At 46.8% G+C, this 12726-nt stretch overlaps 1 long non-coding RNA gene across 1 annotated transcript; it reads left to right on the top strand.

Moving 5' to 3' along the window:
- The first annotated feature begins 7086 nt into the window (after positions 1-7086).
- LOC120393332 lies at positions 7087-10138 on the top strand. Its single transcript, XR_005591998.1, has 3 exons — positions 7087-7146; positions 8004-8138; positions 10078-10138. It is a non-coding gene; the product is annotated as an uncharacterized LOC120393332 (long non-coding RNA).
- Positions 10139-12726: the final 2588 nt, after the last annotated feature.

Genomic DNA, 12726 nt, shown 5'->3' with positions numbered 1-12726 from the left:
CCATCAGGGGACAGGCTCAAACCAGTCCAAACCGGTTTTCCGCCAAAACCAGCCCTCAGCGTTCCATCTCCTCAGCCCTTTTCCCGCCACAGAAGTGATATAAGGACGTGCTCAGCGCCTGCGCGGGGCCGTCCCCAACGACAGCCCCTCCACGGTCGGGTCTTCCCAGTGCTCCCGAGCCGGAGGCGGCGAACCCCTGGGTCCCGCCGTGAGACTGAGGAACAGGAGGCCTGTCACCCCCATTCCTGCCGTCCTGCATCCCTGGTGTCCAGCCTCCCACGGAGCCCCCGGGGAGTGAGAGACCCCGGGGGGGGGCACTGGGGCTGGGCAGGAAAGTGACTCTGCCCGGGAACCCGGGAGAAGCCTCAGAGCTGCCTCAGCCCCCGTGGAGCTGCAGCAGGAGCTGCCCCCGGCATCGCTGGGTTTGGGGGGGCAGTGCCTGGGGCCTGGCGGGGGGGGATCCCCTGTGGTGTGGGGGGAGTTGGGGGGTGTCAGGCAGGGAGGGGAGAAGCTGGAGTTGGAGGGGAAGGTCAGTGGGACGCGGGGGGGAGGGGGGGGTTGAACTGTCTCTGGGCAGCCAGGAAATTCCCAAGTGGGGGGAGAAGTGGTGGGCGGGGGTAGGGGGGAGGGGGGTTAATTGGATCCTGTCCCTGTTTGTGCCACTTGGCTCTCGCCCCCGATACAAATTCTCTCTAGTTCTGCCCCTTTTCTCGCTCAGTGTCTCACACGGGGCTATAAAATCTGGGGCGATTTCCCCCCTTTCCCCTCCAATGATCAGCTCTCCCGTCTCCCCCGATTTCCCCCGTTCTCCCCATGAGTCTCAAACGTCAGTTTAAAATCTTCTCTCGTGAGGGGCATTTTCCACCCGTGTTATCTGCAGCGATTGTCCTTGTGTAGGTGGGAAATTGTTGCCCTGCGTCATTCCCCAGCACATGGCTGCCCCTGGAGTGGGGGTGGGATGGCTCAGTGGTTAGAGCACTGGCCTGCTAAACCCAGGGCTGGGAGCTGACTCCTTGCGGGGGCCATTTGGGGATTTAGTTGGTGATTGGTCCTGCTTTGAGCAGGGGGTTGGGCTAGACACCTCCTGAGGTCCCTTCCAACCCTGATCTTCTAGGAGATGCCGGGTCTCTGCCAGGGAAGGGAGATGCACGTGTCCCCCATGGGGACTGCCCAGACCCCCCTTTCCCAATCCCAGTTGTTGCCCCCTAACTACCAACGCAGTTGCCCCAACCATCAGTTGCCAGTCACCTGTCCGTCCCCACTGCTGCTCCTTCCTTTATCCAGGGACCTTTCAGCTCCCCCTCCCCCTCCCTTTTAATCAGCTCCTCAAAGGGCTCCCTGCTGCCCATGGCAATGGTGGGGGTGGGGGAACCATCACTTTGTGTTTATGTATTGGACAGTCGTATAAAATCCAGTCCAACAGTCCCCCTTTTCCACTAGTTTGTTAACAGCAATATAAAATCCCCTCAGATCTTGATGTTTTTCTCTCATGTTATCAAATACGCAGTTTGTGACATATTTGCTTTGCAAATCTCAAAGATTCATATAAAATACCCTAAACATTTGCCCCACTGCTCTCTAGTTGTCTATTTCTAATTGAATATGCCTGAGATTTCCCCGTCTCTCTAATTATAAAATTCTAAGAAAATCTCAGATTTACACCTTTTCTCAGATTCTTGAACATGGATATAAAATGTTTGCAAATGTTGCCCATTTCCTCTTTATTCATTTATCAAATATTGATGTGAAACACTCAGATTTTGCCTCCTATCAACAACTGATATAAAATCCCTCTGATTTTCCACTTGTCTCTCTATAATTTGCAAAATGGATCCAAAATCTCTCAGATTTCCACCCTTTCTCTTTCATTTCTGAACGTTGCTCTCAAAGCTCAGGTTTTGCCTCTTTCTATCTCATTATCAAATGTCAGTTAAAAATCCCCTCAGGTTTGGGGCTGTTCCCCGTGTTTCTAAATCCCAGCAACTTCTTCCTTCAGGGAACCTGTTGCCTGAGTTCTTCTCCATCCTGGAGGTTGCAGGGGGTGAAATTGCCCAGAGATCATCTTTCCCGACTCCTTTGTGAATCATTTGGTCCCTCCTTTACCTCTGTTAAAATGTTTGCCAAAGTGTAGCCCTGAGGATTAATCTGTTGGTCTGTATAAAATGTCTTTTTGATAAAGTGTGTAAGCTGCATAGATTAATAGGAATTTGCAATAAGCTGTAGCATAAGATATCTAGAAACTTCTAAGCCAGACATCCTGGCCTATTTCCTTTGTGACGCTGACAGCAACCTTTAAGACCCTTACTCAGAAAAGTAATAATAGGAGACAAACCTACGCACAATGTCTAGGGACTTTTTGAATGTTTACTAACCTTTCACCTAGTTAGGGTACAAAGGAGGGTATTTTTGACCACAAATGTAACACGTATACCCGCAAGCTACTATATAGCTGTCATTAGTACGCACACAAAGGTCAGCCAATGAAGACAGGTACCCTCACCTTTCTATGGGGGAAAGACAAATTTGGGCATAGGAGGAAGGATTTTTCCCTATAAAAGGTATGATAATCCACCATTAGGCAGGCGATACACCCATCCTTCTATTCTCCATCGCCTCACCCTGCCTACACCTACGAAAGCTGTCAACTACTGATAAGTCATAGTGTTCTGTCCTTTCACAGCTGTAAGTATGAAATAATTCTTAATTTCTACTTCACCTCTAAAGCATCTATGCTAAGAAGGGTTTAACTCATAACCAGTTTCTTTATAACTATACTTCCTCTAGCAGAGGTGTGAAATTTACTCTAGTACTATTTGCTGCAAAGTGCATTTAGAACTGTGTAATATCATATCATATCTCTTAAAGAACTGTGATATTTTATAACTTTGTAATCTCATACTGCTTTTTAACATTTTACATTTACTTCTTGTTTTATTGATTTTAAATAAAAGGTCTTGTTTGACTAAACTCTGTCTCTGTCTAAATTTCCTGTAATATACCCCAATCTCCTTGTATTAAATTCTGTGAAGCCTGATTCAAGACAGACTTTATCTTCTGATCACACATATTGGCGAGCCATACCCATATTATTAATATCTATCAAGTATTATTAACATTACTAATTAATTAGAAAATTACTTATTAAATACAACTAAATTAAGTGGATAAATTCCACTGTCCCTACTAACCCTCCCCAAATCAGGCTACAAAGAAAGAGATCAGCCACATATTTAATACCCATCAAAGCCAGAGGCCTCCCCCTGTTTGGAGATCGGTGGTTCCCAACCAGTTACAGAAGAGTTGGCTGGACCCTTTTCTCCAGCTGGCACGGGATGAGGAGGTCACTCTGAGTGCAGTGTCAGCTGAGAAGTATCCCAAGCCCCATGGCAAATGGCCTTGGTGAGGGGTTGCTTCCTGCAGTGCTAAGATGCAGCCACCTCTGGGGTGGATCCATGGTGGCCATTATTTGCTAGTGACAGGCCATGGACATTTCTTATCTATTTTGTCCCTCCAGGCCTTCCATACTCCAGTTCAAGAGACATCCCCCAGGGCTCCCTCTGCCCCTGTGACTTTCCAGTGAACAAAACAAGGATCAGACAGAGGAAAAGCCAGTTCCTGACTCCATATTCCCCCTGCTGGGGTGTGGCTGCCGTGGGGTCAGTGTCCGAGGGAATCCCCCACAGTGACTCCTTTGGTTCTGCTCTTTTCTAGCCTTGTGTTCAGAGACTTTGTTAGAGGGTGAGGGGAGGGAGAAGGGAGGTTAAAAATGTGTCTGGGCTTAGCATGGCAGGAGGGGCCAGATCTACACTGTAATAAACAGACTGAGCATTTCCCTGCATGGCAGAATCTAGGGTGTCTGTCTTCAGGGAAAGGGCCTGGGGGAATTCTGATGTGAAATTAACTAAAACCGGTTCTGATACACCCTTCTCCCCGAGACAGGCTGCAGAATGGCGTCCATGTTTTGCTCCAGCTCATCCCAGCCTGGCGTGGGACAGAGAAGAGAAATGGCTGCAGTGGAGCCAACTCAGGTAGAGATTATTGGGGGGTTGCTGGTGGGTTCCTGCTGGAGGAGAGGGACAGCAAATACACCGGAGATGGGAAGGTTTGCACAGTCTGGTCTAGAGGTTGGAGCGGGGCAGGAAATTCACAGCGTGGGGAAAGGAGGAGGCCAGGGTGTGGCAAACCTGCTGGGAGTTATTTAAAAAGTGGCCCAGATTCTAGGAACAGACCCAGGAGGTTCGGAGGTGGAAATACCCTAATTTGTGAAGAAAGAAAATAGCCCACCTACATGGAGCTAGTCAAACTGACCAGACTCCCAGTGCTGGAGCCTGACCTCACTAACCAGCGGCCGCTGTGAGATATGAAGGGGGCACCCATGAGTCAGGCTTATTGGAGCTGCCTCTCCCTTCATATCCCGCTCCTCACAATGGGGAGGGTGTTGGGCTTCCTACCAGGGAGCTCTCCCTGGACCCTGCTAGGGGCTCCATCTCCTGAATCAGTCGGTGGCTAGCAGGTGTGTGATGGATCTGCTGGGAGAGACAAGGGGCTCTCTCTTCGTCCCCTCACCCTGGTATTTGCTGGATACTCTGAGCGGAGTGGGGGTGGGACTCTGTTGAGTGGGATCCACCCAGAGCTTCCATTTGATTGGCTCCTCTCTGCCACAAATAGTGGGGCTGTGAGTGAGGAAAGAGGTCCTGAGTGTTGGACTCTTGCTCTTTCAGGGGCCGGTGACCTTCGAGGAGGTGGCTGTGCATTTCACCAGGGAAGAGTGGGCTCTGCTGGACCCCGCTCAGAGAGCCCTGTATTGGGATGTCATGCAGGAGAACTATGAGACTGTAACCTCGCTGGGTAAGGGTTCCTGTCCCCTCGGATCTGGGAAGGGGAAATGAAGAGTTAAGGTACACGCCAGCCCCACAATGCCACCTCTACTCTGTCCTGTTTCAGCATCACCCCAATATGCCAGTGACACACACACTACCAGAGACCCTCCCCTGCTGCAGAACACTTTAGGAACAGAGCACAGGAGCCGTATCGCACAGTGTCAAATATCTCCTGTTTGCTCAAGTAAAACTGAGGGTTACGTGCGGCATAATCAGCAGAAGCTTCCTACCCCTGACCTCTCAAACTCTGAGCCTTCTCCACCCAGACCACAATAATGCTTGGGGTGTAACAAGCAGGCTGCTGGAGTCAGAGCTGCTGGCCCAAGGTCACTTATCACACAGACACTCCGTGCGTCCTTGAATGCTGGCTGGGGGTATCCAGAGAAGGAAGCTCAGTGGCGGAATTAGCGTTAGTAGGTCCCTGTGCTCAGCTCCATTTTAGGGGTCCATCCTTGGGACATAGGCAAGAAAAAGAACATTCTCTCATTTCCCTCCCCTGCTGCAGAACACTTTGGGAACAGAGCACAGGAGCCATATTGCACAGTGTCAAATAGCTCCTGTTTGCTCAAGTGAAACTGGAAGTTAGGTCTGGCATAACGGTTCCATACCCCTAATCATTTTGTTGCCCTTTTCTGAACCTTTTCCAATTCCAGTATATCTTTTTTTGAGATGGGGCGACAACATCTGCGTGCAGTATTCAAGATGTGGGTGTATCATGGATTCATTTGCTGTTTTTACAAATATGATATATGATATAGTCTGTCGTATCTATCCCTTTCTTAATTATTTCCAACATTGTTCGCTTTTTTCACTGCTGCTGCAAACTGAGTGGATGTTTTCAGAGAACTATCACAGTGACTCCAAGATCCATCTCTTGAGTGGAAACAGCTAATGTAGACCCCATCATTCTGTATGTATAGTTGGGATTATGTTTTCCAATGGGCTGCACTATGTGCTATCCTGTCATCTAGTACTGCTGAGATCCTGCATTCAGTGATATCCCTGTCCTTCCTGTTCCCTTTCTCAGCTGATCCCCACCAGCCCATGCTTCCTGTTCCCAGCTTCCCCAGGACTCTCTCACTGTCTCTGAACCTCTCTGTCAGCAAGAAGCAGTGCCAGGGACAGTTGCCCTCTGTCTGGAGTCTTCGATGTCTGGGACATGGATTTACTTTCTCTGTGTTGAAAGAGGCTCTGTCATAATGAGTGTCTGTGACATTACCCAGAGTACAATCTGGACTGTTAAATAGCTGTGTCCCCTCAGTTCTCCAACCTGGGGTGCCTTTTCCACTGTTTTCCCGTGAGAACAGCCCCTCTTGTCACACAGTCTTGTCTTACACACAGTCTCCAGCATGTAACTCTCTCCCTGCTACACAGTATTGAGTGCTGCTAGACAGCCACTCATGAATTACACCTCAGGAAAAAACCAGCAAATTCTCAAGTGCCCAACTTTCCCCCAGAAATGTGCGTCTTGCACTGTCCAGCACGCTACTGAACAAAGCAAGCTCATATGAAGTCTGTCATTTCATCAGTGGAAAATGACATGCACCAGCTTGTTATCCCAAATGGAGTTGCAACACACTTGAATCCAAACATACTGGTTAGATAAACAATAAACCAAGATTGTTAACTACCGAAAACTAAAACTAGGTCCAGCCGATGAAAGGGCACTCCCAGGAGAGACTGTATAATGGCTGTAACATCAAACAACTTTGTAAACCTGAGAGAGCTGCCTTGGGGACAATGACAGGGAGAATCCCCCAAAGTGACTCCTTGGATTCTGCTCTTCTCTGATCTCTGATTGTTCCTTCCAAAGTGGAGTACTTTGCACTTGTCTCTATTGAATTTCATCCTCTTTCCTTCAGCTCATTTCTCCAGTTTGTCCAGATCATTTTGAATTTTAATCCAATCCTCCAAAGCACTTACAACCCCTCCCAGCTTGGTATTGTCCACCAACTTGATAAGTGTAACAGAGAGACTGTTACTGGGAGGGTTTCACCATGTGTCAGAGGTTACACCCTGGTGGGAGGGGGCTAGGCCTGTACTGGGATAAGGTCACTCTGTGCTTCACAGTGTGGCAGAACCTAGAGTGTCCATTAGCAGGGGAAAACCTGGGGGGAATCGGCTTGTGGAATGTACAAAAGCCCCGTCTGAATTCTTACACCTTGCCCTTTTCACCCCAGCAGGCTACAGAATAACATCCATGTTTTGCTCCAGATCATCCCGTCCTCCCAGGGGGAAGGAAATGGTTGCAATGGAGCTGTCTCAGGTAAGGGATTCTCAGGGAGCTGGTGGTGGGTTCTGCTTGGAGGGAGAGGAGCAGTAAATGCATAGGAGGGTGGGAATTGCTAGAGGTGGTGGGAGGCAGGAAATATCTCGGGCGGAGAAAGGGAGGGGACAGGATGTGACAAACCTGCTGACACTAGTGTAGTTTAGGGTGTGATGGGTTGTCACCCGCAGGGGGCAGTCTGGGGGGCTTCTGGGAACCGCTGTGCCCTCTAACCCTCAAGCTGGGCTGGCCCTTCTCACACTGATTTGCTGGAGATTCAGCCAGCCTCTCCAGTGCCTGTTATCACCCAACAGGACAGCAGGTGACACCATACACCCAACTAAGCTACCTGAGTGCTTTACCTAAGCCGCTCAAGCACAGATAGACGACAACAGCCAATTTCTCAGCTCCCCAACCTTGCACACTTGCTGTAGGATACATTCAGAATTATACCCTCTTATAGTGCACAGGGATCTCTGTAATGTCAGCTCATTAATATAGTTCCCCTTCCCCTCGATCTGGGACAGATGTGCACAGCGAGCTTGTGCTAACCAAGCTGAGATTTTCCCCAGACACGTCACTCAAAATACGCTGGTTAAGATAAAGCATAAAACAAGTTTATTAGCTGCAGAAAGACAGATTAAGTGATTATAAGTGATAACAAACAGATCAAAGCAGATTATTTAGCAAATAACCAAAACTCAAACTACGACTAATATACTAGCTGGATAGAATTTGAATTAGCAGTTTCTCACCCTGACTGATGATACAAGCAGTCCACCAAGTTTCCATACACAAGCTAGAAATCCCTTTATCCTGGGAGCAGCACTTCCCCCACTTCAGTTTTTGTTTCTCAGGTGTTTCCAGGAGTTCTCTTCTGTGGGGAATGAGACCAAGAGATAACGTCACACCACACCTTGTGTAGCTTTTCCATATGGCGTGACCCCTTTGTTCCAAACTCAGTTCCCAGTCCAGTTTGTGGAAAAATACAGGTACTAAAATGGAGTTTAGTGTCATGTGGTCTGGTCACAGGCCCTGCTGCATCATAGTGGGGGAGGGATAGCTCAGTGGTTTGAGCATTGGCCTGCTAAACTCAGGCTTGTGAGTTCAATCCTTGCGGAGGCCACTTAGGAATCTGGGGCAAAAATTGGTCCTGCTAGTGAAGGCAGGGGGCTGGACTAGATGACCTTGCAAGGTCCTTCCAGTTCTAGGAGATTGGTATATCTCCAATTATTACCTTATTACCTTACCTAGTATCCATGACTAATAGGCTGGCTGAAACATTCAGAGGAAGGCTAAGCTCTTCCACAGTCCATTGTCTTTGTTGATGAGCCATCAGCACTGTCTGGCTTCTTCACTGTTGTACCTGAAAGGCTCGTTGTGGGTGTTACCCAGAGTAAGCACATTTGAAAGACAGATACAGAGTCAATATCCATAACTTCAGATACGAACGTGATATGTGCACACAAATAGGATAATCATATTCAGCAAATCATAACTTTTCCAGTGACACCACACATAATGCATCTTGTACAAAATACATCATAATTATGTCCTAATCATATTATAACCGTACCACTATGATGAATATGGGGGTGTAATGTCAGATAGGGCCTAATTTCAAGGCACAGGAGTTGGGAATGGAACTTCCCTTCTTTGTGGAACAGGAAATAACCCTCCAGCCAGGGCTGGGACAACTTCCCAGACTCCCAGTGATGGAGCCTGAATCTACTCACACTTCATTCTACTCACAACCCCAATCATTGTGGCAACTGCAAACTTTATAAGTGATGATTTTATACACTCTTTTAGGTCATGGATAAGAATGTTAAATAGCACAGGGCCAAGAACCAATCCCTGCGGGAACCTGCTAGAAAGAAATCCACTCGACCCTGGTTCCCCATTTACTATCACAGTTTTTAATCTATTTAATGCATGCCATGTTTATTTTGTATCATTCTAGTTTTTTTAGTAAAAATATTGTGCTGATCAAGTCATATCCCTTACAGAAGTTTAGGTAAATTACATCAATACTATTAGCTGCAACCAAACTTTTGATCTCCTCCAGTAAGGATATCCCGTTAGTTTGATAGGCTCTATTTTCTCTAAACCTTTGTTAGTGGGCACTAATCATATTACCCTTCTTTGATTCTTTATTAATGAATGAAATCCAGTATTGGCTGCTCCATTCTCTTGATGAATATAGATGTCAGATTTCAGGTCTTTTAGAAAGTCTTGGATACAAGTTATCTGGACCCGCTGATTTAAACATATCTGACTTTAATAGCTACTGTCCTCATGACTTTTTGTTGGAATGGAAAGAGTGTCGCCATCAACATCTTATGATACGAGTACATCATCTGTTTTTCTCCAAATCCAGGAGAGAAATATTTATTGAGGACTTTTACCTCTTCTGCATTATTTTGATAATTCTGCCATTTCTATTAGTAAAGTACCATTGTTAGGATTAAGGTTGCACTTAATATACTTTTAAAATCTTCCTTCTTATTGTCATTGATTGGTCATTGATTTCTGATCGCTTTCTTTACCAGTTTTCTACAAATCTGACCTTCTAACTTCTATTCTTTACTATTGACTTCCCCTTTCTTCTATATATTTAATTTGGAGAGTGTTGGGATTCCTACCAGGGAGACACCACTAGGGTCCAGAGACAGCCCCATCTCCTATATCAAGCTCTGGCTAGTAGGTATGTGATAAATGTGAAGATCCTGCCTCCCTCTGTCAGCTGGGAGACACAAAGGTTCTCTCTTTCTACCCTCTGATGCCGCCTGGCTGCTCTAAGCTAGGTGAGGTGGGACTCTGTTAACATGTGCCTCCCGGAGCTTCCATTTACCTGGTGCTGCTGTTCCGTGAATAGTGGGGTTGTGAGTGAGGCAGCAGGTACTGAGTGTTGGACTCTTGCTCTTTCAGGAGCTGGTGACCTTCAAGGAGGTGGCTGTGTACTTCACCAGGGAAGAGGGGGCTCTGCTGGACCCCGTTCAGAGAGCCCTCTACTGGGATGTCATGCAGCAGAACTATGAGAATGTGACCTCGCTGGGTAAGGATTCCTGTTCCCTCTGTTCTTGAAAGGGGAAATGAAGAGTGAAGGTTCATGCCACCCCCATAATGCCACCTCTACTCTGTCGTGTTTCAGCATCACCCCAATATGCCAGTGACACACACACACTACCAGAGACCCTCCCAAGCTGCAGAACACTTTGGGAACAGAGCACAGGAGCAGTATCACACAGTGCCAAATATCTCCTCTTTATTCAAGTAAAACTGGGGGTTAGGTCCAGCATAATGAATAGAAGCTTCCTACCCCCGGCCTTCTCCCAAAGCCTGAGCCATCTCTACCCAAACCAGAATGGGCTTGGTATGTAACAAGCAGGCGGCTGGAGTCAGAGCTGCCGGTCCAGGGTTACTTATCACACAGACACTCGGTGCGGCCTTGAATGCTGGCTGGGGGTATCCAGACCGGGGAGCTCCAGCAGCAGAACACTGAATCTCACCCAGGATTACAGATGACACAACTCCTCACTGATCTGGATTGCACCCCAGCATGTGAAAATGGCCTAGGTTGGTAGTGACATTTCTTGAGACATGCAGAGTCTTGCTCCTATATCACCAGGTGTAATAACAATAACAGGAAAGGCTGAATATGGAAAACTGATTGTTCAGCTTGCTTTTGACCTGCATCATATTTTGCAATATATTCCAAATAAGAAATTAACATGCAACGTATGTGTCATTGTTTGGGGTTTTAAGCTTTAAAAGGCTTGTGTGATTTTTAGCTCAGGGGACAGTATTCCAATAGCTGTTGCCCCTGCGCACTTTTAACCAAGAAAGAGCCTCAGGCTGAGCTGATTCAAAATCAATCGTGTGGTCATTTTCCACAACAACTTCAAGTGGTCCCTGTGATGGAATGTAAATGTCTTCTTCCCACCTTCCCCCTGCAGGAGACTGGCTGTTTGACCAGCTGTTTGCCTTGCTGTCTCTGAGGAACTGGTCTGTGGGTGTTCCCCAGAATTGTAACTTTTCAGTAATATCATACAGTAAAATCTCATAACTTTACATACAGTGTTACTACACGTTTTAACAGGAGGATAATATTCAGTAGGTTATGCGTTTTCAAATGATACCTCACAAGCCATACTGTGTACAAAATTGATCATAATTTTCTAGATGAGGGGTATAGACTGACACAGTGTCTGTGTGTGTGTTCCCAGCAGATATGTGGGTATTTCAATCCCTCATAAGCACAGTGTTCGGCATCTTCAAGGACCTGGGGAACTGGTCCTGGGAATTCACTGGTTTACCAAGTGTGACACTGTATGGAATTGTGAGACACTTTGGTATTAATAATAAAATAATAATATAATCTGATAAAATTGCAATGAATTGTGCTAGATATGCCATGTAAGGTGTCAGTGAAAATCTTATGATTTGCCAAGTATGATACTTTTGTTTCTACGTTTGTATCACCTTTGTCTAACACGGCTACCCCTCTGATATTTGTATTGTGAGTTATAGATATGTAGGGTATATCTGTATTTCCAGACTTGTGCAGTGTTTCTGGGTGACACCCCCAGACATATTGGCATCAACACTGCCTAGCCTGTTTGATGGCCCATTCAGGGTCATCATCTGTACAATGAGCCCATGGAAAGGACCAAGAGGATACACCTATTGAGTCAGCAAGACATGCCGGGGTATGCCTGTGTAATGAGAACTCCAAGGCTTTTCCATGCCACGTGCTGTGAAGCTTGTGTTTGGGACACAGGAAGTACGGGCCACATGGCAAAAGGAATGTAAAGGGCAGCTGCATCATCTCCATTTGTCTTCAATCCCCCTTCCTACTTCTGGAGCAACTTCTCTACAAACTGAACCCTGGAACAAAGGACTGAATGACCCATCCAAGCTATGGATGCGTTCCAGACGGACTTTCAAGCCAGCAACTCACCAATACTGCTAAGAACCTGATATATCCATTTTGGAATGTATCTGACTGCGTTCCCATTTAACTTCTTTCTGTCTTTCTTTCGTTTAAACCTTTAGTTTAGATGCTAAAGGATTGGCTGGAAGGATGGAATTTTGGGTAATATCCAAACCTATACTGACCTGGTGATGTGGCTGACCCTTTGGGGTCAGAGGAACACTTTGTTTATGTGAGCAGAGTTTTTAAATAACCTCTCACTGTACTGGACCTAGTTGCTGATTGGGAGTCAGAGAACAGGGATGCAATAAAGGGGGCCGTGTGATTTCTTTTTTCAGCTTCTCGATAACCCGTGTGGGGGATCAGAAGCACAGTTGGTGACTGGTCGGTGAGTTTAACTTTAGTGTTAACCAGCAGTTTTGGGAGCATCTGCTCTCCTTTTCAGCCTGCCCTAACTTTGGCATTTTCAGTGAGAACTGCCACTGGCCCACCAGGTCACATTAAGCACTGAAGTTAAATTAATAGAATGTTTTTTTATGACCAAGTCTTATGAAATCAACTGAACTCCTTTGTTTTCTTTCATCTGAGCAGGGTTTCTAGTTTTCCAACTTGATGCGATCTCCCAGCTGGAACAAGGGGAAGAG

This window comes from Mauremys reevesii, unplaced genomic scaffold (genome assembly GCF_016161935.1).
Source record: "Mauremys reevesii isolate NIE-2019 unplaced genomic scaffold, ASM1616193v1 Contig182, whole genome shotgun sequence".
In the NCBI taxonomy this organism is placed as follows: domain Eukaryota; kingdom Metazoa; phylum Chordata; order Testudines; family Geoemydidae; genus Mauremys; species Mauremys reevesii.
This window is presented reverse-complemented; position numbering and strand designations above follow the sequence as displayed.